Source organism: Armigeres subalbatus, chromosome 2 (assembly GCF_024139115.2).
Source record: "Armigeres subalbatus isolate Guangzhou_Male chromosome 2, GZ_Asu_2, whole genome shotgun sequence".
Taxonomy (NCBI): Eukaryota; Metazoa; Arthropoda; class Insecta; order Diptera; family Culicidae; genus Armigeres; species Armigeres subalbatus.
Genome location: NC_085140.1, coordinates 429,786,122 through 429,811,961, shown reverse-complemented (window position 1 = coordinate 429,811,961; position 25,840 = coordinate 429,786,122).

Genomic DNA, 25,840 nt, shown 5'->3' with positions numbered 1-25,840 from the left:
CGCACGGTGGGTGGAGTATGTGGCACCACAAAACGCGCTGAAGCACTTTCCTGTGTCGGTATTTCCACACTTGAATGGCCGGGAACGAGTCCGACCGCCCGGTCGTAGAGGATGTTGTTAGTGTGCTGAAATGGAAATCGAGCGAGAAAATGAGCCTCCTGTGCGCGTTTGTAATTTGCATTTAAACGCGACCATTGCGTCGCTGTCCTCGTGAGCAACGGTTGATGTTTGATGGAACTTGGAATCGACAGCTCATGGCGAAATAAGTGGGTCTGTCGGTAGATTAGTCATCAGTGCTACCGTGCTACTTATAGTCATTGTCACTATATAGTGCTTGTCATTGTAAGCAAGTAAGTTAAAAATATTTATTAGGATACTCATAATACTTGATACAGAGTACCGCGATACAGCGCCAATGACGATCTATTTTTTCCGAGTCTACTAGTTTAAGCCGTTAGTGTTCATTGTATAAAGCCACATGGGGAAATAAAAATGTGTTTAACGCGACAAGTGCTGCAAGATGCAAACGATTTGCATATATTCTATGCATTTATAATGTAAATTTCGTGATATCATATTATGTGTACGTATGCTGAATATTACATTCGGAATGGATATTGTTGCGGCAATTACACTTACCTGGTGTTCACCTTTTTGAGCTGGATCCTGGGTCCTGGAACTGAAAACCCATTTTAGGTTCTGGTCAATGTAGGTGTCTTTCCTTGTTTTATACGATAGTTTTGGAAACGCAGTGGAGAAAAATTATTTTTTTCCAAATTGGGCAGATTAATTAGGAATGACACCCAAGTAACATTTTAAGGTTTATAACGCTCTTGAAAACCATAATTTACTCTACAAGAGTGTGATAAAACCAGTATAAAACCATTATGTTACTAGGGCAATGTAGTATGAAGAACCGTGCTTCGTGCGCGTTTTGTAAATTACACATACAAATCGAAATAGTCTATAAGGGGCTGCCCAAATATCATGTGAACAGGTTTCGATCAATTTTAGATACCCCCTCCCCCAGCGTGGACAATTGTAAGGGTATGCGATAACACACTTTTTCCTAACGAAACGAAACGAAACGAAATTTAAAATGTCTATGTTGATTCGGATCGAAACGAAACGAAATATAGATTTCTTTCGAAACTTCGAAACGATACGAAATCAAGGTTCATTTAATTCGAAATTTTTCGAAACGAAACGAAATTTTGATTTTTTTTTCCGCGGAATTTTTATTGAATTGGTTTTACATTATGTACGCAATTCTGATTCCACTTTTTCGATGTCGAATAACTATTTTGCGACCAAAAGAGTTATAATAACTGAAGAGCAATGTATCCACATCTGCCAGGCGTATACGCAGTTATAGAATTGATATTACTAGATCAACATTTGAAAAGGGCTTATCTGCCAAAATTTATTCCTTCTTATTCTTCGTCTACACTGCCGCTAACCGCAAGTCGAGCACATCTGTATTGAGATTCTCAAGTCCGAAGGTGTGAGTGGCGATAAAAGGAAAACAAACACTCCTAGATGGTGCAACTCAGCAAAGATTAGGTAAAAATGAGTATATTTCCATATATTTTTTGATTCTTTTGAAATCATTGTGATGACCCGATCATTTTTGAGGTTATGAGCAGAAGGAAAACAAACATGTTTTTACACATGACGAATTGCACATTAGTGTGCGAGCGCTAAACGTCACTCATCTCTATATCTCACAAATTTGCAATGTTCCTCACATATTGTGCAAATAGTCAAAGAAGAGCTGATTAGCTTAATTAACTGTACACATCATAGTTGCTAATTATGATTGGCCGAGAAACAGCAAATATGCCAATTAAATAATATTCTTGTGATACAAAATGTTATTCTTATTGTACACTTGCTTCGGAGTTTCCAATTCATGACCAATAACCATGCTGGTCACGTGCTTATAGTCAATTTAGGATTAGGAGAGGAAAATTAGTTTAACACTCATTGTTTTAAGAGACCGAGGAATGTTCAGAGCTCTCCGTGAGCGCTACGAAAAAGGAATCGTTGGTTGAGAATTTGAAATTCATGTGAAACCCCTTGGTAAGCGACAAAATATTTATTGTAAACGAAATTATTTTGAAAACAAGAAGACGAAAACTGTGTTTCAAATCAACCCAACGCAAGATCAATGTGCTTCGTTTAATAATCTTCTACAACACGATCGATTCTGCACTAAATAATTCTGTGCTCTTCGATGCAGACATAAGTTTTATCACTTCGCGTTCTCCCACACTAGCTGGCGTGATCAGCATCAACACGGTCGATTGCACACTGGTTAAACAAATTTCTGCTATGCGAAGTAGATTTTTTTCATTTCGCGTTCTCCCGGACTAGCTGCCGTCCCATGACCAGCAGCAACACGATCAATTCCGCATTCATATTGTGCAAATAGTAAAAAAATATCCCAAAATTTAAATCATGGAAACACTGAAGACGTTTTATAGAAGAAAACTACTTACGTATTTATCGACTTAGAACGGGGCTATGTAGTAAGCATTGATAGAAAAAATTGTATGACCTAAAGTTTTGAAAACAACTTAACGATTCTGTTCAGCGGCGCAGCCAAAAATTTTTATAATATAAAGTATGGATTAGTTTAAATTTGTTTCGAAATTCCGCGAAATTCCGTTAAATTTCGTTAGAAGCTAGTTTTTTCAAGCGAAATTTTTGTAATTTTACGAAACGAAACGAAATCAAGAAATCAGATTTCGCCATTCTTAAATTCCGCGAAATTCCGCGGAATTTCGTTTCGAACCACCTGAAACGAAATTTTTCGAAATACCGCATATGCTTAGACAATTGCTCATATAAAATTTCAGAAATGTGTATGAGTTGTGCACATTCTTCATACTCCCCCTAAGCTGGTGTATGGATAGCCTCTAATATGAAATTCACATCGTCATCAGAAAATCGTTACCGTTGATTTGCAGCAAGTTAACGAATACATTTTGAGTAACAGAAAATTGCGTAAGAGATATTTTAATTTTTTGCTAAACTCGATCTCAGGCCCATTTCATTTGCCTACTTTGTATCTATTTCTATATTTTCATGTTCCACCAACCAAACAGGAAATGGATTTCCTTACCGTTTCCATTTCAATCATGTACCTTCAACTTGACTAGTCTAGCAGTAACTGTTAGAATTGGAAATGCAGGAAAACTTGTTTCTTACATCCAATTAGAATTCTGTCTTTTGCGTTTCTATCATATCACAACAAACAATCTAGTTTTTTAGCTGAACTAGCTTCTTTTTGGCTAAATGAGAGCTTTAGCTGCATTCAATGTTTGTTGGGATTGGCCACTAGTTATTATTACTGAAATTATTATCAAGAAACTGATCAGGATTCACATCGAGTTGCAGTACATCGAGTAAGGCAAAGTGCACTGTATGTACCTCAAGTAGGTATTGTGTGCCATGAACTTATAGCTATTTAAAATCTTGGTTGGCAGTGTGTAGTATGCATAACATATATAGGTGGTATCTACCTTATCGACCTTACGGTTTTCGTGGTACGCCATACGCAACCGCTCCAACGCGGCATAATTTGAATTAAGCACAAGCAGGCCATGACTTACAACATGCTGGACAAAGCAATCAGTTTTTCCCTCGAACAGTTACGGACGACACGTGAGTACCATTTTATCTATCATGTTCGGCTGGTCCCTTTCCGATGATATGAGGACACACATTTACGTGCCGGGCCCACCGCAGTGTTCCGATTTTAGCGACGTGAACGCTGGCTGGTTCTGCCAACAGCTGATACAACTCGTGGTTCATTCGTCGTCTGCACCCCACTGTGTGTCCTCATATGTGCTCGTGCTAATGTGTGCCATGAACTTATAGTTATTTAAAACACTTAGTACTATTGCGGACACGATAGCGCTCATTTTTTCTTATTCACGTAGATCACTGTTTCGAACACTTCTCGTGTTCAAAATATTTAAGCGAATTCAATACCCACTGAGCACTTAAGCGAGCACCACTCGCGGTCAAAATAGATTTAACGATATGGATACGCACTGGGCACTTAAGCGAGCACCACTCGCGCTCAAAATAGATTTAGCGATTTGGATACGCACTGAGCACTTTTGCGAGCACCACTCGCGCCCAAAATTGATTTAGCGATTCGGATACGCACTGAGCACTTTTGCGAGCACTACTCGCGCTCAAAATTGATTTAGCGATTTTGATACGCACTGAGCACTTTTGCGAGCACCACTCGCGCTCAAAATTGTTTTAGCGATTTGGATACGCACTGAGCACTTTTGCGAGCACTACTCGCGCTCAAAATTGATTTAGCGATTTGGATACGCACTGAGCACTTTTGCGAGCACCACTCGCGCTCAAAATGTTTTAGCGATCTGGATACGCACTGAGCACTTAAGCGAGCACCACTCGCGCTCAAAATTGATTCAGCGATTTGGATACGCACTGAGCACTTTTGCGAGCACCACTCGCGCTCAAAATTGTTTTAGCGATTTGGATACGCACTGAGCACTTTTGCGAGCACTACTCGCGCTCAAAATTGATTTAGCGATTTGGATACGCACTGAGCACTTTTGCGAGCACCACTCGCGCTCAAAATTGATTTAGCACTGGGCACTTTTGCGAGCACCACTCGCGATCAAATTTGTTTTAGCGATTTGGATACGCACTGAGCACTTTTGCGAGCACTACTCGCGCTCAAAATTGATTCAGCGATTTGGATACGCACTGAGCACTTTTGCGAGCACCACTCGCGCTCAAAATTGTTTTAGCGATTTTTTTTTTTTATACGCACTAAGCACTTTTGCGAATTTCATTGAGAACCTGTATTTATAATATTTGTTTTTTTTTTTGTTTTCTTCAGTTAATCCTTTTCCGATGCAAAGTTTGTTAATTTAACAGCCAGGTTATTAATGGAATCCAGGAATTAACGTAAGCCCTGGATTATACTCCTGGCAGGATCGCCAAATGTGTGTCCTCATATCATCGGAAAGGGACCAGCCGAACATGATAGATAAAATGGTACTCACGTGTCGTCCGTAACTGTTCGAGGGAAAAACTGATTGCTTTGTCCAGCATGTTGTAAGTCATGGCCTGCTTGTGCTTAATTCAAATTATGCCGCGTTGGCGCGGTTGCGTATGGCGTACCACGAAAGCCGTAAGGTCGATAAGGTAGATACCACCTATATATGTTATGCATACTACACACTGCCAACCAAGATTTTAAATAACTATAAGTTCATGGCACACAGGTATGGTACCTCATTGAGGTATTTTCAGGAATTTAGATGGCCATTACAAACACATCATACTTGTCGAATAACTTAACTTAGACAAGGTATTGATTTGGTATTCTTATTATCATCAATGACTACTATTTAAATGGAATTTGTCATTCATTTGTTTGCGTAGTACGTATTTTCTTGGGTTATTATTATACCTATGGTGAATGTGTTAAACTCTACCACCTGGTAGCCACCTGCGGTCATAGCAGAATGAGAACTGTGTTTTAGCTGAAACATCCCCATCAGAAATGGTTTAGAAAAAAAGCGCTGCTCTAGGACAAACTTCACAAAATGACCATTTTTTACGGACGTTGCGGATTATCCGGAAGGCCGTCTGATGACCACCTGCGGTCATAGGTGAGTAAGAACTGCGTATTAACTCCAAGGTTATTGTCAGAAATGATAAAGAAAAAAATCGCGCTACTTTAGGATGTATTTTTAATGAAATAAATTAATAATTTATTATTGGTCACTTTTCCCCGTGCACCTGAGCCTTTTATTTAGTTATATTTACCCGAGCCTTCTATCGAATCACTTTTATTATCTTCTCAATTGATGAAGAACTAATTTTTTGAGGATTGCATGGTAGTTTGGTGCAAATTGATCATCTGACTAAAAAATATTTCATTTTCACTCAATGTGTTGTGTTGTGTTTTGGTGTTGTGCTTTTAACAACAATGCGGAAGATTAAACGCTGAAGACGCCATTTATGCGAAAACATTTATTACATTATTTCCTTCTGACGTGCGCTTGTTGTTCTGATACCAACTATAGGGTGTTAGGGACAAAAGGTCGAAATAAAGTCGAAAAACTTGAGGTCGAAAGACACAAGTTCGAAGGGACAAAAGTTCGAAAGGGACAAAAGGGTGGAAGAATAAAACGTCGAACTGGACAAAAGGTCGAAAGGACAAAACGTCGAACGGGACAAAAGGTCAAAAGAGACAAAAGGTCGAACGGGTTAAAAGGTCGAAAGAAACAAAAGGTCGAAAAAACAACAAAAGGTCGAAAGGGACAAAAGGTCGAAATAGATAAGAAACTGAAACGAAGAGAATGTATCTCGCATACTACAAGTTTTATTCATTTCTTAAATCAACATCAATTCTGTATCTAAGATAGAGAGATATTTGTAATATTAGTTCACAGTAATTACTTCTAGACCAACATTTGAAAAGGGCGTAACAGCCAAAAAAATATTCCTTTTGATTCTTCGTCTACACATATAGCTTTATATGTGGACGAAGAATCAAAAGGAATAAATTTTGGCTGTTACGCCCTTTTTAAATGTTGGTCTAGATTTCTTCTTTGAACATTGCTCATTCTTCAACTTTAATTGATGGGATGCGTTTATTACTTCTGAGCGAAGGTAAATGCATTTTACAAATACTTTTAGAATACTTGTTCTTGATCGACCTTTTGTCTCTTTCGACAGTTTGTCCTTCCGATCTTTTATGCCTTTTGACTTTCGAGCCTTGACCTGAGCTTTCGAATAAATTTGTGGAAGAAATACCAGAGGGCTTCCAGAGTATACGTCCATTCTTGAAGAATTTTCCGAAGAAATTCCGAAGCATTCCAAACGAATTCCTGAAGGAGCTTCGGGAAACATCCCTGGAGAAGTTCCTGGAGGAACCTTCCGATCGATTCATGAAAAAACTTTCCGAGGAATTCCTGAACAAACTTCTGGGGAAATTTCTGAAGGAGCGTTCGGAGAATTCTTGGAGGACATTTAGAAAGAATTCCAGAGGGATTTTCTGGAGGAATTCCTGACTGAGCTTCTGTAAGAATTCCTGATGGAATTTTTTCAAGAATGCTTGAAGGTAGTACCATTCCTGAAGTAATTTTCGGAGGAATGAATACTTCCGTTGAAATTTCTGAAGGATCTTTCGGGAGAATTGCTAATGCAACTTCCGGAAAAACTCCTGAAGGAATTTTAATAGGAACTTATGGAAACATTTCCTGAGAAAATTCTGAAGGAATTTCTGGTGGATGAACGAGCTTTTGGAGGAACGTGGAATCTGGATGAGTTCTTGGAAGAATTCCTGAAAGAACTTCTTGATGAATTCTGGTGGATATTCCAGAGAATATTTCCGGAGACATTCTTGAAGAATTTTCCGGAGGAAGGACCGGACCTCCTTTCAAGAGGCTTGGAAGCCTCCTTCCAAGAGGCTCGGAAGCCTCCTTCCAAGAGGCTCGGAAGCCTCCTTCCAAGAGGCTCGGAAGCCTCCTTCCAAGAGGCTCGGAAGCCTCCTTCCAAGAGGCTCGGAAGCCTCCTTCCAAGAGGCTTGGAAGCCTACTTTTAAGAGGCTCGGAAGCCTCCTTTCAAGAGGCTCGGAAGCTTCCTTTCAAGAGGCTCGGAAGCCTCCTTTCAAGAGGCCTCAAGCCTCCCTTTCAAGAGGCCCTCAGCCTCCTTCAAGAGGCCTCGGAAGCCTCCTTTCAAGAGGCCTCAGGCCTCCTTTCAAGAGGCCTCAGAAGCCTCCTTTCAAGAGGCCTCAGGCCTCCTTTCAAGAGGCCTCCAGCCTCCTTTCAAGAGGCCTCAGGCCTCCTTTCAAGAGGCCCTGGAAGCCTCCTTCAAGAGGCCTCAGAGCCTCCTTTCAAGAGGCCCCGGAAGCCTCCTTTCAAGAGGCCCTCAAGCCTCCTTCAAGAGGCCCTCGAGCCTCCTTTCAAGAGGCCTCAGAAGCCTCCTTCAAGAGGCCCCGGAAGCCTCCTTTCAAGAGGCCTCAGAGCCTCCTTCAAGAGGCCTCGGAAGCCTCCTTTCAAGAGGCCTCGAAGCCTCCTTTCAAGAGGCCTCAGAAGCCTCCTTTCAAGAGGCCCTCAGGCCTCCTTTCAAGAGGCCCCGAAGCCTCCTTTCAAGAGGCCTCAGGCCTCCTTCAAGAGGCCTCGGAAGCCTCCTTTCAAGAGGCCTCAGCCTCCTTCAAGAGGCCCCGGAAGCCTCCTTTCAAGAGGCCTCAGGCCTCCTTTCAAGAGGCCTCAGGCCTCCTTTCAAGAGGCCTCAGGCCTCCTTTCAAGAGGCCCTCAGGAAGCCTCCTTTCAAGAGGCCCTCGGAAGCTTATTTCAAGAGGCCCTCGGAAGCCTCCTTCAAGAGGCCCTCGGAAGGCCTCCTTTCAAGAGGCCCTGAAGCCTCCTTCAAGAGGCCTCAGGCCTCCTTTCAAGAGGCCCCGGAAGCCTCCTTCAAGAGGCCCCGGAAGCCTCCTTCAAGAGGCCCCGGAAGCCGCCTTTCAAGAGGCCTCGGAAGCCTCCTATCAAGAGGCCCTGAAGCCTCCTTCAAGAGGCCTCGGAAGCCTCCTTTCAAGAGGCCTCGGAAGCCTCCTTTCAAGAGGCTTCGGATGCCTTCTTTCAAGAGGCCTCGGATGCCTCCTTTCAAGAGGCCTCGGAAGCCTCCTTTCAAGAGGCCTCGGAAGTCTCCTTTCAAGAGGCCTCCAGGCCTCCTTTCAAGAGGCCTCAGAAGCCTCCTTCAAGAGGCCTCAGCCTCCTTTCAAGAGGCCTCAGGAAGCCTCCTTCAAGAGGCCTCAGGCCTCCTTTCAAGAGGCCTCAGGCCTCCTTTCAAGAGGCCTCCGGAAGCCCTCCTTTCAAGAGGCCCTCAAGCCTCCTTTCAAGAGGCCTCAGGAAGCCTCCTTTCAAGAGGCCTCAGGCCTCCTTTCAAGAGGCCTCGGAAGCCTCCTTTCAAGAGGCCTTGGAAGCCTCCTTCAAGAGGCCTCGAGAGCCTCCTTCCAAGAGGCCTGGAAGCCTCCTTCCAAGAGGCCTGGAAGCCTCCTTCCAAGAGGCCTGGAAGCCTCCTTCCAAGAGGCTCAAGCCTCCATCCAAGAGGCCTGGAAGCCTCCTTCTAAGAGGCTCAGGAGCCTCCTTCCAAGAGGCCTCAGGCCTCCTCCAAGAGGCTCAGGAAGCCTCCTTCCAAGAGGCCTGGAAGCCTCCTTCCAAGAGGCCTGGAAGCCTCCTTCCAAGAGGCTTGGAAGCCTCCTTCCAAGAGGCTCAGGCCTCCTCCAAGAGGCCTGGAAGCCTCCTTCCAAGAGGCTCAAGCCTCCTTCCAAGAGGCCTGGAAGCCTCCTTCCAAGAGGCCTGGAAGCCTCCTCCAAGAGGCTCGAGCCTCCTTCCAAGAGGCCTGGAAGCCTCCTCCAAGAGGCCTCAGAGCCTCCTTCCAAGAGGCCTGGAAGCCTCCTTCCAAGAGGCCTGGAAGCCTCCTTCCAAGAGGCCTGGAAGCCTCCTTCCAAGAGGCCTGGAAGCCTCCTTCCAAGAGGCTCGAGCCTCCTTCCAAGAGGCTCAGGCCTCCTTCCAAGAGGCTGGAAGCCTCCTTCCAAGAGGCCTCAGAAGCCTCCTTCCAAGAGGCTCAGGAAGCCTCCTTCCAAGAGGCTCGGAAGCCTCCTTCCAAGAGGCTCGGAAGCCTCCTTCCAAGAGGCTCGGAAGCCTCCTTTCAAGAGGCTCGGAAGCCTCCTTTCAAGAGGCTCGGAAGCCTCCTTTCAAGAGGCTCGGAAGCCTCCTTTTAAGAAGCTCGGAATTCTTCTTCCAAGAGGGTTCCAAGCGTACTTTCAAGAGGTCCAGAAGCATTATTTAAAGATGCGAAGGAAGCTTCCTTTTAAGATGCTCGAAGGCCTCTCTACCTTCAAGTGAATCAGAAGCCTCCTTTCAAGACCTCGGAAGCCTCCGTTCAAGAAGCTCGGAATTCTACATGCTTTCAAGAAGCTTAGAAGCGTCCTTTCAAGGTCCAAAGGAAGCCTCCTTTTAAATGGCTCGAAAGACGCCATTCAAGAGGCTCGAAAGCCTCTCTACAAGAGGCTCAAAAGCCTATTATCAAGAGCTGTGGAAGCCTACTTTCAAGAGATTCAGAAACTGCTTTCAAGAGGCTTAGAAGCCTCCCTTCAAAGGGCTTGAAATTATTCTTTCGGGAGGCTTGGAAGCCTATTTTCAAGAGGGGGTACCTTTTGCAACAGTTCGAAGGGGTACTTCTCAAGAAAAAGGTTGAGAAACGCTGGAGTAGACGATTACAGAGGGTTAGAATAGAAGGTAGGTGTGGTGGGAACCTCTCATCCGATTTCAAACAAATTTAGAACACATCTTCTCTGTTCTAATGACATGATTATAGGGATGTTTTAGGTTTAGGGATCAGGAAGCGTTTTTCAGGAAACGAATAGTAGTTAACTAAGTAAGCGCACAGAATGATTTAAAGGGATGAAGAAGGCTGAAAATAGAAACTGTGAAACACTGCGAAACTTGTTCCAACCCAAGCGAATAATAAAAGGTTTTGACAGCAGTTAGGTTGGAACCAGTTCCAACCCAGGCTGAAACTTTTTAAACACGAATTCGACATATATCACATTTAGTTTTTATTCCTTATAATCTGCACAGCCGTGCGCCAGCAAAATGAAAAACTGATATCCCGGCAAAAATTACGTTTATTTTCGGCAAATTAATTGCTGATTTTCAGCAACTTTGACAGAAATCTCGACAAAAAATATATTTGCTGGGGCACGGCTGTGCGAATCTCGGTAAAAGTTCAACATTTTGCTGAGATCCCGATAAAAAAAAAGTGTATACGTCATTTCAGATCCATTTTATTCCCACATGTAAGGTCAGCAGCATGTTGTGGTCTTGTGGTTGGGCTTATCAAATGCTACTTTAAAGTCAGCATTCGATCTGCCTGAGCCTTGCTTCCCATAGCATTCAAAAATGTGTTCGTAAAACTAGCAAATATGTGGTGACTATACACTTAAAATAAATCGCAGATTTTTGGTAATTTTCACCGAAAGCTCAACAGCAGAACTGTTCAGTGAAAAATTTTCAAGATTTTCGGTGGTTTTGACAGTTGAACAAAGGAAAAATAGCAACAAATTTGGGGATTATTTACCGAACAATTCTGCTGTTGAGATTTCGGTGAATTAAAGCAAAATTTACCGACATCTGTGAAATGATTTAAGTGTGTATAATTAATCACAATTATTTCGAATTACTTGAACGAAGTTGATTAAGCTAATTGCTCTTTTGATGCTTCTGACTCTTCTTTTCTGTACGAACTACCATCTGTACTATACATGAGCTGTAATTTGTAAACAACCCCTAAAATCTGGGTTTTCGCGATAAATTCGTCGATATACTTTCTAGATTTTGCACCTTTCAAACACTTTTCATTTCAATATTAACAACTTGACGACTGTTGATTTGAAAATGGGAAATTTAACATTTGAATGAAATACAATAAAATGGTATTCAAGAAAGGAGTTTTTAAATAGGAAAGGGAGAACAGCCCAGTATGCAATCCCTAACCTTTTTCGACGTTTTCAACAGCCTTTCAAAGAGCAGATGCAAAAATTACAAAACTAGCAACATTTCACAATGATCTCCTATACTCAAATCAACCAGGCTTTTGTGACTGAAGCATTTAAAAATTCTCAAAATTCCAGAATGGTGGTACTAAATGGCTCATGTTTGTTTGTTCATCTTAGCGGATTGAACGAAAATCTTACAGGTGAGAAAGAAGAATCGCAGATTGTTAAATTAACAAGTGAAAAAAGTAGAATCGTTTTTAAATCTCCTCGTTGCAGCTCGATATTGTATAAGTAGTATTAAATTGTATTGGTCATATTGATCAGCAATGCCGTATAAACAAGTTTCAAAAGGTCGATGCTAAAAAAACACATGCCTAGAAATAAGAAAACAAATCAAATTTCTTTTCATTGCTTTTATTTTGAAGAGATGAACATTGCTACTATGAAGGGAAGTAGTAACCATATAATTTCTTATCAAAATATGCATACACTGTGGTTGATTTTGATGCGTTTTTTATGCGGGTTGTTGTTTACGCGATTATTGTTACGCGGTTTTTACACGGTTTGGATTTAATCTTACCGCTGGAACATTTATCTTTGGTTTAATTCAGGTGCAATAGATTATGTATACTTGTTCAACAGTTGACAGACCAGACTTTTCATTTAATTAAATCAAACCCCAAAAACAGTTTCTCTCTTGTATCTTGACGCAACGGAGAAGCTGCTGGTGGTGGTCCAAGCTGCTTCAAAAGTTTCCGAGAGCTTTTAACCGTTTCCTTTGGAACAGATTCGAATGTCTGCGCGCCGATTTTATGTAGCTACCTGAAGGCGGGTGCCAAAAATCGGCTTAAAATCATTTTATCTGCGTTTCCCCAGGAAAATTATGTCTGCACCGGGAGTGAAACTCACCCAAGATCAGAAAACTTTTACCCAAGGATACGACCGGCGGCGGTGCAGTCAGACAGAAGAAATACATCTTCGGGGCTGTTTGGTGGGTTGGTCGGTTGGCACGGCGGGGAGTTGAAATAATGAGTTGAACTTTTGGTAAAAGTTTTCGATTTTCAGCATTCATTAATTTTCATTGCAAGGAAGCGGATCTGATGGGGTTTCCATGTTGCTCTCTGCTCCGGCTGAGTGCAGTTTACGTGCAGAAAGTGTACTTTCACGCTGTTTTCCAGTACACCATCGTCAGCCAGCGTCGTCCGCATCGTCGTACTGGTGTAGATCTATCTTGATTTGCTCCCTGAAGGTTCCGGTTGGGGCGTTTCTCGGCGTGGAAGCTGCTGCGAAACAAGCAAAGCGGCAGCGGGTGAAGGCGAGAAAATATGCAGAGCGAAATACTGCGGTATCACCGAATAGTTTCATTTATTTTGCTTAGTGTGTTGTTGATGGTGGTGGAAAATAATGCTCAAGATTGGGATCTGATAGTGTTGAAAGTTATTCGTTTGAAAAGTTTTCCCTACAAGTAATAAACGATAAATTGGGAGAAGAACTTTTGGGTTTTGAGCCGTTTCAGAAGCATTCCGAATCAAAAACTTGAAAACAACTTCAATATATAGATACAGAAATTAGTTTCAGGTCCAGATCAGTTAACAAATGTAATGTTTTGTGTGAGGTGGAAAACATATTCGTAAATTGTCATGGTAAGATGGCGTAGTACTCAACCAAAGCAAATCGGAGATAAACTCGAACTTGATTGCAATGATCCGGTATCAGTAGATCGATTCTATTTGAATAAATCGATAAAAGTAAGTCATCCATGTTGGTGATGAAGATGTCAAGTGTTACATGGGCCCAGTAGACCTCTTCATGTTTTGAAAAAGTATTCAAAATTCAACCGATCAGCCCAGAATCACAATTCTTATGCTAAAATAAGTCTCCTGTCAAATTTTCAGCTAATTCGGATAAAATTTCGAGGTGGCTCAAGTCGATTTAGTGTTTTTGGGCTATATTCAATTTTGGAAAAAATCTAACAAGAGCAGCGAATCAATATTCGAGCAACCCCTAACAATATACTCTTTGTCATCAGCAGAGTTTGTTACTGACAAACGCACCTAGCGACAAACCTTTATCAGAACCCGAACATAATATGACAAGAATCATTTGCCTTGCATGCTCTGATATTTCCCAAAATACGATGCTAATTTTGTAATCATTGTTCGATTCTCGAATATTTCCATAAAACCAGAAACTGTGATAGCATAAAACCGAAATTTGCTCTAGAAATAATGCAAAATAACGGGATGAAAAGTTAGCAACAAGATTGTCTTCTTGTTTGTTGCTGACAAAATTTTTCGGATCTTTGTCATTATTATCTCCGACAAAAACAAAGCTTTGTCGTTGGTTCTCTTTTGTCGCTTGTTTCGCATGAGCACTCCAAATTTTTTTTTTTTTTTTTTTTTAACTAATTTTATTTGCTAATTATCTAATACATGCATTTATCTCTTAGACTAGGTGTTCCGTGTTTTCTTAACACTATCATCCTTATTTGCTATGTTACACTTTTAGATATTATTAATACATTTCAATTGCCTCTGGCAGTTACGATATTTCCTCTGGTTGAATTAAACCATGTAGGAATTACAATGTTTTCTACTTAAACTAAACTTAACCTAATTTATACTAAGGGTACAAGGAGTTAATCGTTGCAATAGAAGATTGCAACGATTTTTGTCTAAAATTCGAAATTATTTTGTTGGACATTTGTTGCAATGTCTCAATATTAGAAATTCTATGAAGTTCATTGGTACTATACCACGGAGGCAACTTCAGAATCATTTTCAAAATTTTATTTTGAATCCTCTGAAGTGCCTTCTTTCTGGTATTGCAGCAACTAGTCCATATTGGCACAGCATACAACATGGCTGGTCTAAAAATTTTTCTGTAAATCAAAAGTTTGTTCTTAAGACAAAGTTTTGATTTTCTGTTTATAAGTGGATATAGACACTTAATATATTTGTTACATTTGGCTTGAAGGCCTTCAATGTGATTTTTAAAAGTTAATTTTTGATCTAGCAGAAGTCCTAAATATTTAGCTTCGCTAGACCAATTAATTGGAACCCCATTCATAGTGACAATATGTCTGCTAGAAGGTTTCAAATAAGAAGCTCTCGGCTTATGTGGGAAAATTATAAGCTGAGTTTTGGAAGCATTCGGGAAATTTTCCATTTTGCAAGTAAGTGGAGAAAATATCCAAACTTTTTGCAATCTACTACAAATGACACGAAGGCTTCGCCCTTTGGCTGAAAGGCCCGTGTCATCTGCAAACAAAGATTTTTGACACCCTGGTGGTAAATCAGGTAAGTCAGAAGTAAAAATGTTATACAATATGGGCCCCAGTATGCTGCCTTGGGGACACTAGCCCTTACAGGTAATCTATCAGATTTAGTATTCTGATAGTTTACCTGCAGTGAGCGATCTGATAAATAATTTTGGATCAGTTTAATGATGTACAGAGGAAAATTAAAATTCATCAATTTTACAATCAAACCTTCATGCCAAACACTGTCAAATGCTTTCTCTATATCAAGAAGAGCAACTCCAGTCGAATATCCTTCAGATTTGTTGAGCCGAATTAAGTTCGTAACTCTTAATAACTGATGAGTGGTTGAATGCCCATGGCGAAAACCAAATTGCTCATCAGCAAATATAGAATTGTCATTAATATGAACCATCATTCTATTTAAAATAATCTTTTCAAACAGTTTGCTTATTGAAGAAAGCAAACTGATTGGGCGATAACTAGAAGCCTCAGCTGGATTTTTGTCCGGCTTCAAAATTGGAACAACTTTGGCGTTTTTCCATTTATCTGGGAAGTATGCCAATTGAAAACATTTGTTAAATAAATTAACCATATGTAGAAAATACCATCATCATCCGGGGCTTTCATATTTTTAAATTTTCTAGTAATAGATCTCACTTCATCCAAATTAGTTCCCAACGAAGGGTCAAAAACATTCTCTTGATTGAGAATGTCTTCGAAGCTCCGTATGACCTGATCCTCAATTGGACTAGTGAGACCTATAGACTAAAATTATGGGCACTCTCGAACTGCTGAGCAAGTCTCTGAGGCTTTTCGCCATTTGTTAATAAAATTTTATTTCCCTCTTTAAGCGCTGGAATTGGCTTTTGGGGTTTTTTAAGAATCTTCGTTAATTTCCAAAAGGGTTTCGAACTGGGATCCAACTTCGAGACATCAAAGTTGCTATTTCTAAGAATAGCGAAACGTTTTTTAATTTCATTTTGCAAATCTCGCCAAATAACTTTCAAAGCGGGATCGCGAGTTGTTTGGTATTGCCTTCGCCTCACATTTTTAAGACGGATCAGTAGTTGTAGATCGTCGTCAATAATAATGTAGTTAAATTTAACTTCACAGGAGGAATTGCAATGCCTCTGGCTTCGACAAATAAATTTGTCAAAGATACGAGAGCATTATCAATATCACTTTTGGTATCGAGAGGAATATCAACATCAAAATTCCTATCGATATACGTTTTATATAAATCCCAATCAGTTCTATGATAATTAAAAGTAGAGCTGATTGGATTATAAATGGTTTCTTGTGAGATTTCAAACGTCACGGGAAGGTGATCAGAGTCAAAGTCAGCATGAGTTAGCAATTGGCCACACAGCTAACATGAATCCGTTAAAATCAAATCAATTGTCGAAGGATTTCAAGTGGGTGAAAAATATGTTGGGCCAATGGGATATTGAATAGTATAATATCCCCCAGAACAATCTTAAAATAAAATTTTTCCGTTGAAATTGCTTTGAGCATTATTCCATGAACAGTGTTTGGCATTGAAGTCACCAATTACGAAGAATTTTGATTTGTTGCGAGTCAGAATTAGAAGATCAGCTTTCAACAAATTCTTTTGCTGCCCATTGCATTGAAAAGGCAAGTAGGCTGCAATGAAGGAAAATTGTCCAAAAATTTTTTCAACAGAAACTCCCAAGGTTTCAAAAACTTTGGTTTCGAACGAAGAAAATAATTTATGTTTGATACGTCTATTAATGACAGTGGCGACCCCACCACAGGCGCTGTCAAGACGATCATTTCTGTAGATAAATTAATTTGGATCTCTTTTAATGGAGAGTCCTGGTTTATTTTTTGAAGCATTTGGACGCACAGTCTACTTGCAACTATGAAAAGTGGGTTGGTAGCTAATATTGTTGTTGTGAATTCGCCTAATTTTGATAACTTAGGTCGACAGCCTTTTGGTTGTTTCAACGGTTAAAATATCAAAATCTATAGCAGAAAAATCTTACTGTGACATCAAATCGAAATCTATTCTTGCTGTTCATCGACTAATTTTCATGTTGGGTTTTGTTAACATTGTTTTTGACAATTGAGTTTGATGTCATATCATACAATTTAGAAATCTACAACAAATTGGAATCAAAATATGTAATCAATCACGAAAATTAAAATTTGATATCAAATCATGATCAAATTGTTGTCGATATCAAAATATGTTTTCAATTTGTTCTATTTATGATATCAGATTTTGCTCGGGAACGTGTTAAATTAAATATTTATGCACTGTGCACACTTAGTTTTTATTTCTGCAACTCGGAAAAAATTCACACAGCCGTGCGCCAGCAAATTAAAAAAAACTAGTACCCTGGAAAATACGATGATTATGATTTTCAGCAAATTATTTGCTGATTTTAAGCAACTTTGACAGAAATCTCACCTGCTTGTCCGGTGAATAAATTAAGAGTGTAGGTAAATAGGAATCGAATAAATATTCATCTATCTTTTCTAATGGAAAATGGTATGTTGCGTATTAATTGCAATCTATGTAGCCCTAAATGACCGGATCGAAATTATGACAGCGTCTCTCCGCGCATGCGTGTGCACGCCGCGGAGATCTGGCCAGAAGAGCCAGAGTCATGGTTTGCTGCTCGCCGATTGACACGCTGAGGTGTGAATCTTCCCTAGCAGCACAATCCTGACCGATTTGGTTGCAGCAACTCAAATGTGACTTGATTCGGTTGTACATGGGTTACAGAAACTTTTGTGCAACATGTGTGCTGCTCGGGTTTAAACACACGCTGATGACATTTTACTTGAACCCCACATTCCCCTTCTTCTCTCATTAAAAACGCAATACAAAATGTTCTAGCATAGGATGCAATGCTTGTTTTTCTCCTGGGTTACTTAAATGAGACGAAGGTGACATCTGTTGCATGTGAGCAACCGGTTAACTCCATTGAAAACCGCACACCAAAATAAACATCATGGTTTTAATACCAGAACAATGATTTAGAACATGGGTCCCCAAAAGTGTGAGTCGCGAATCGAATCCAGCCACCCTCAGCATGGTCTTGCTTTGTAGCCGCGCGTCTTACCACACGGCTAAGGAGGGCTCACTCTTCACAATTTAACCACTTGAATTCAACTCACCTCATCAGCAACAGGATCTAAAAAGTAGACTGGCAGGATCGCCAAAATGTGTAGCCCTAAATGACCGGGACAAAATTATGACAGCGACTCTCCGTGGATTCGTGTGCACGCCGCGGAGAACTGACCAGAAGAGCTTAAGTCATGACTTACTGCTCGCTGCTTGACACGCTGAGGTGTGAATCTATAAACACACGCTGATGACATTTTACTCAAACCCCACACAATGTACAATAAGGTACCAGTCAAAACGATTAATGCAAGAGATGGCGTTTTTTCAGTGGTAGTAAAATCGAAATTTCATCACTATAAAACTACTAAACAGTGCAAACTAAGTGCAGGAGATAATCTTTTCACCTCATACTTCATTCCTTATCACTACTTTCTCCTAAAACACTTCCATTTTCCAGAAATTTGCAAAATACTTGATTTTCCCATACATTTTATCGATTTCCAACTACCATTCTCCCATGAGCTCATGGTGGAAAATGAGAAAATCTCAGAACATAGAGTAGCAGGCTTAACAACACAGATAGAAACGCCGGTATCGCCACTCAGTGACGAGTACCGTAAACATGGTGCACGGAAGGTTGTTGTCTACACTTTTTACGGCTGCTGCACCCTGGAAGTAAATGTCATTGAAGTAAACAGTCGGTCCCTTAAACAAGATTGACAGTCAATATCTGTAAAATGTGTCTGACCATTTGTGCCACATTTCGATTGACAAACAAAAATTGCGAAGATTTATGCATTGATAAAACTAGCTTTGGATCACATTCAATAAAACTAAAACCGCAAAAAATGTCCTCCAATACCCGTTTGTCCACAAATAGGTAAAAGCATTATTTTTGAGCAGTAGGGCTACGTATGTTAGAAAGAAAGAAAACTAGAAACGAAAAATGTATGTGGCAGTTTGGGAGGGAGTGTCTCCGGTTGTAGGCCTAGTTGCGTTTTTCGCTTTTTTTAGTCTACATTATACATTGATGTGGAAACCAATGGAAAGCTAAAGACCATGGCTAATTGTTCTCCGCAGTCAAAATATTGTTTCACCCAAACGTAAAAAAATACAGCTACTTATATGAAGATTTTTGACCAAACAAAATGTTGTAGCCGGTTGTGGGACACTTTTTAGGCCTGCTAGAAACAGAGAAATATGAAGAAAAATTCCCTTGAGCTTAAAGAACCTTTATTTTTTTAGAAGCCTACAGTAAAAAAAAATCAAGAAGTAATTAGGGAGAATAACGGTTTTGCTGGTTTTGTTCTATTATTGGCAGGGTTTTTTATGACTGACTAGGCTCAAATTTGGCCTAAACGTTCTTTGCATATCAAAGAATATTGTGTCCAAATTTCATAAAATTTGGTCGACAAAAACCCCCCTGCCAATAATAGAACAAAACCTGCCAAAGCCGTCTTTCCCTCTACTTTCAATGGCACAATGAAGAAAAATCTTGCTTGTAAAATAGCTGATTTTTATGCCGGCGAACTTCAAATGCATGGGACGATCGCAACCATTGCAATGGATGAGGTTTGCAGCGGCCTACATTTAGGTACATTGAATGGCTCACAACCGGGAATGGTAGATACTTTTCTTAGCAAATTTACACGACATTTCACTGAAATCTGATAGGACAGCACAACATACACTTAACATACGAAGTAGAGCACTTATCTCCTCCCAAAGCTTGGCTTCGATGTATCGCACTTGGAAAATAACAAAATTTTGAAACACAAACAAATTTTCACCATTTTATTTGTTTGCTCGCAGCTAGAGACCATATACGTGTGCAAGCTTCTGTATTAGCTCTTATGTGTGCGTCAAACTACAAGTTTAACATTACTCAGATTTCCCGTATCTATCAAGAGTCAAAATATATGCAGGGTGGCCCACAACCGGAGACATTGCCATACTGTCATTCATCTGAAGCATGGAGAATGGGGACGTAAAGAAAAGTTTGTGTATTTACGGATAAGCTGAGATTAAGCCGACAGACGAAAAACATCTTGCACGATAGATTTTTACGTTAAGCAAAGAGTAGGTTAACGATAGACCTCTGAGCCAACAACACAAATCAACAACAGATGATTTGTTTTTATTGTCAAAAATACCTTGTCTCCAAATTTCCACTTAAATTTTTCGTAGTATTCTTATACTATATTATTAAATTACTCATCTGATAAGACCTAACAAATTTAACAAACGTTGCTATAAAACATTTTACCTCAAAATCAGTTTTCTAACTTTCTTTAAAGGACCATCTTTTAAAGACGAAATGGCTCCCATAATGACCGTCCTTGGTTCAAATGTCGATTCATACATAATTAGCACATCTTTTTGTGCATGCTGCCACTGAGCAGAGATGAAAAATCTGATTTTCGCTGTTGCCTGCTTATGGAGTTATGTTCTCCTGAAAGCGTGATGTAGTTTATAAACTGGATTCGAACGCGATTCACCAAATGAGACAAATCTACTTGCATTTACGGCGCTTGGATCTATTCTGTAATGGAGGGTTTACCTACTGGTCCGTCAATGTCGACACCAGATGAAATACCCTCATCTGAACCGGAAACCGAAGAAAACCACGCTCACCAAAATACCAACGACTGTCTGCCGACGACATTTGCTTATGATTGCAAACCAACTGGTGGGCCGCGTGGGTCATTTCCCCGTTTTCTCAATAAAAGGCAAAAATATTGCCGGTTTTCATTATGCAAATGAAGACAAGCCACAAATTGCGAACGACGACGAAGTCGAGGATGGAGGGGTCCGCTTTTCAGCTTCTGGCGTCATTTTATGGTCATGAATTTCTAATCCCTCAAATAGAGCGCACCATGTTCGGGATGATGATGATGACGACGATGTCTTCGAACTGTTTGCGATGAATTTCCAACTAAACCTGGGCGAAGCGGTAATCTCTATAATCTTTCGCTATTAACGGAGTCCCTTCTTCAAATAGAATGGGCAGAAATGAATGGCGCGACGTGATACCGCGTCTCATCAATCGGATACATAGCGCACAAGATTTCAACGGTGGCCAATTTCTGAGGATTTAGCTGCTGAATTCGCTTTAAACTTTATGTCACGTTTATGGATGGATTTAGACTCCTCAGTCGTTTGCGGACCGGAGTATCTGATTCTGGATTCCCTCTGTGGTAAACCGAGTCAGATTTCTTGCATCACAGACAGACACATTTCGAACGATTTGAAATTGGCACCATTTAGTTTGCTCACACACACCTCTTCTCGGCTTCCATCCCGTGTCTCACCGTAGATCCAATAAAATGTGCAATATTGGCACAATGACAAGACGTCAGCAGCTATGTAGAAATTCAAAGAGTTACAAGAAACAATCCAATATTGTTCTCTGCTATGCTTTGCCAGTGCCGCACCGCACCTTCAGCCGCTGCATTTTGACACCCTGGTGCGGGGATCACGAGTGAAAATGCCAAACTTGATTAAATTCCTGATGGACAACTCTATCGGAGAAACATTCCTTGGGAAACGTTTGGCAATTCAAACGAATTTCCTAATTTGATGACTCTGAGATAGTTTTAGAATTGCTGCAATCAAACTGACATTCTCGAATTAATTTTGGTCATTGTCACCAGCTTCAAAAGGATTATTATTCCCCGAATTGTTATGCCTGGGCAACATATTTTTCATTGATGTTAGTCTGCTTCTGGTCTGGTCTGATTAAAACATCAATTGTGGGTTCGATCTCCGGTTCGTGAATCTTAATAAAATTTAAGTTACGTTTTCAGGACCGTTAAGTGGTTAATCAGCCATATTATGCGAAGTAGCAATGCTCCAGTTGAGCGATATTATACAGACAGTAGAAGACAAAGTAGAAGAAATCCTATTTCCGTTCCTACGTCAATGGTCATTTCCGGAGCTCACGTAACTCGAAGCCCAACAATTTAGATGGAAATTTCAATTTTATTGACTTTGCAGGGATTTATGACAATCAGGTTTAATGTGCTTCCATGATTTACTTCATTTTCATGTCGGAAATTCTCGGAAAACGACACCATCAAACAACGAGAACAAGCTCTGACTGGGAATTCCAATGCGATGGCAGTGCAAGTCTGGAAGTCCTTATTCTGCAACTTGAAGAACACAGCATCAAGAATGACATCGACCGTCACCATACACACTCTTATTCCAAGGGATTCGCCGAGAAGATAGTTGCCCGACCAGAAAAGCAGCGCCGGAAGGAACAAGCAGTCGAGATGAATTATTTATGACGCAAACTTGGTTATAAACTTTAATCAAATCTTTTTCGACAGCACTTCCCGACCACTGCCATCGGGTAACTAGTTGCCACCACAGCCGCCCAAGGGCAGGATAACGCTCGACAGTGACGCCAAGGGTAGAGTTCATTGTCACAGGAGTCATTTTACTGCTGGGTGGTTGGAGGCGGTGGAGACGGCTCACTCTGTCAAAGGACGACTCAGTCTCCGACGCCTGACGACATATTCCGATCTGAGGTAATGTGGTGAACAAAGTTTGGGTCGTTTCAGTTGTAGATTGCGATAAAACAGATAGCGGAAATTGCAGTTGAAGCGAGTTTAGCATTTCCATAAGAAGTCGAAATTGGGTGTACGTTAGGCGTCTTCGTAGTCAGTGGCACTTTTAAGAGAACTTTTAAGGTAGCCTAACGAGCGTGGAGTGTTTGAGTTCAACGACATATGGTGAAAGTTGGGTTTGAAATTGGATTTTCATTTATGAAGGCGAATTTATTGCCTTTTCCAACATTTACCTAGTCACTGAGTAGATGAAAGCATGAGTGAACCGTTCGTATTGTTTTGTTTTGTGATTTGACAATGAATAATTTATCTTAGTCCTTTTTTTGTTTCTCCCTATCCATCACGATTAATTGAAAAACGCCTCCTGAAGAATTAGAAATTTTCCATAACATAATAAAAAACAGCCAATAGAGAAATCAAGTTAGAAGCAATAGCAACCTAATTCATTTATTGAGCTTATATCTAAACAGATAACACTGACTCAACAATTTGACGCCACATTACACCAAGTCGCTAATTCGTTCTGTACCTGTTCATCCCACCTACCTCGCTCGCTTCGCTCCACGCCGTCTCGTACCTGCCGGATTGGAAGTGAACATCACCTTTGCGGGGTTGCTGTCCAGCGTTCTTTCAACATGCCCTGCCCGTCGTTTCCTTACGGCTATCTTCTGGATACTGAGTTCGTGGTTTATCCTTCGCCACCACACACCGTCTTCTCAGATGATCCTAAGCACCCGACTCTCGAACACCCCGAGTGCTTGCAAGTCCTCCTCGAACATCGTCCAAGTTTCATGTCCATAGAGGACTACCGGTCTTATGCACGAATTGTACATGACACCTTCAGGGATTGAATCCAAGGAAAAATGAAAAACCTATCACTTATCATCTTTTCATACACTAGCGATAAGTAGCATACCGTGAGAGACATTTTTCGCCAGCTATTACGATAATGAACTGATTCCTTTTTAAAATCCCCAATTACGGGGGGCACCAGTTCTGATGATGCATTACAACTTGTTTTAGCTGTGGGAAAACATATATGGTTCCCAACATAAAAAGAGCGAGAACGAAGTGTTTTATCATAGCTTCCTGGTGTTTTTTTTTACTTGTATACAAGTTCGATAAATTTGTTTTCATGGCTTGTTATGATTAGACTTGTGCACCGATTTAAATTTTACCAGAGGAGGCGTAATGATTTTTTCTTCTGAAGTATTTCTAGGAATTCTTCCGGAAGTTATTCCAGGAGCTAGTGTGGAGGTTCCTCCAGAACTTAATTCGGAGGTTCCTCCAGGAATTCCTCCTAAAATTCCTCCACGATTTCGTCTGGAAGTTCCTCCATGACTTCATAAGGAAATTCCTCTGAAAGTTCCTTCAGGATGTCATCTGGAAGTTCCTCCAGGTTTTCGTCTGGAAGTTCTTCCAGGATTTCGTTCAGGACTTCCTCCATAATTTCGTAAAGAGTTCCTCCAGAATTTCATCCGGAAGTTCATCCAGGATTTTGTCTGGAAGCTCCTCCAAGATTTCGTATTCTACGTAAAAACTAAGAAAAAAACCTCAGAAAATGCGATGAATTTTCGCTTAAATCGAAAGAACTTCACGTTGAATTTTTGTACTGAAAAGCATCGGTCGGCAAAAAGCTATTTGGCTGAAGGCCACAAGGCTGATAGTAGTTTGGTCGAATATGTCGCTTGACCGAATAGACGATTTGGTAAAAGACTATCTAGCTTAAAATTATTTGACCTTTGTCATTTGGTTGAACAGTTCATTTGACTGAAAAAATCGGTTGGCCGAATAGCTCAATTGGCCGAATTTGCCCTTTGGCCGAAATGACATTCGGCCAAAAGCATCGTTCGGCTGCAGTCCATTTTGGTTATTTTCAAGACTTTATCGGAAGAATATTTTGAATTTCAACTGGTTATTTGCCAAAATGCTGTTTGTCCTAACAGGTCGTCTTGCCGAATTGATCGTTTGGCCGTAGAAGTAATTAGGCCAAAAATGCCGTTTGGCCGAAAATGTCATTTGGCATACGGCCAAACGTCAATTACTGAACGGATCATATGGTCGAAACTGGCTACTCGTTTGATGACCATTAAACACAATTTCGTAACCCGCCGGAGACGAGGCAGCCGAGGGCTGAAAGTCTTCCTAATAAAGACAATAAAAACAAAACAAAAACAAAAAAATTGTAACCTTCACTTTTTAAGACGATACTGGCCTTTAAGCCAAAAGTCATCAAGCCAAATTCCATTTAGCCGAGCCTATCTGAACGTTTACCTGAAACTTTTATCAGGTCCACAACGGCGACATATAGGCAAAACGAACATTCGGCCGAATTGATCATTTGGCCGAAAAATTTGTTTGCCCTAACAGGTCAGTTGACTGAAAATGCCGTTCGGCCCAAAAAAGTCGTTTGACCAAAAATGTGATTTAATAAGAATGGATTGGCGCAAAAATGTCTTTTTAAAAAACAACCATTTCTGCCAATTGGCATTTTCTGCGAAAAGTGTCGTTCGGCTGAATTGATCATTTGGCCAGAAAGTCGTTTAACCGATTAGGTCATGTGCCAAAAATGCCGTATTTCTGAAAGGGTTGTTTTGCAGAAAGGATATTTTCGGGCCTAATGTTTCTTTTTGTCAAATGGCCATTCATATCAAACGGAATTTCTGGTCTAATGATCTATTCGGTCTAACGATTTTTGACGGTCAAATTCAGGGTTTCAATTTTTTGTTTCAATGAGACCAAAGCATGCGTTTCTCGGGCCAAGGGAGAATCTTTTTTCGTTGTTTATGTTGAGGATCATCTTTCACCCATAGGGGGGATCCCGTAGCGTAGTTGGCTACACGTTCGCCTTACAAGCGAATGGTCATGGGTTCGATTCCCAGCCCCTCCACCAAACCCTCGTCAGTCGCCGGATCCACAGCCCCCATACGGTGGCGTTCTGGGGTGCACGCCTTACCGTCACGGCTGCCTGATGGCGACTGACAACTTGTTCTTCTCGGAGGCATTCTTTCAACGTTACCCGGATAAATGGCAACCGAACAATGCAACGATCATTGGATAGACGACATGGACAAACGGACACAATGGACTCACGATGAGATGGACAAGCAACGACAACAATAATGATAATGGAAAATCTAAAAATAGATTCTGTGTGGATTCTGGCAGCAGAATGCCACAGTAGATCTCGGCACAATAGCGGTTAAGTAACACAGAGTGCCTACCAAATAAAGAGAGGAATAAAAAAAATCTTTCACCCATCAATCTTTCTCTACAATTAGCCTTGGATCACAGCAAAAAAAATATTAATATGCCGCGACGTAACTCTCCGGCATGTACTCGATAAT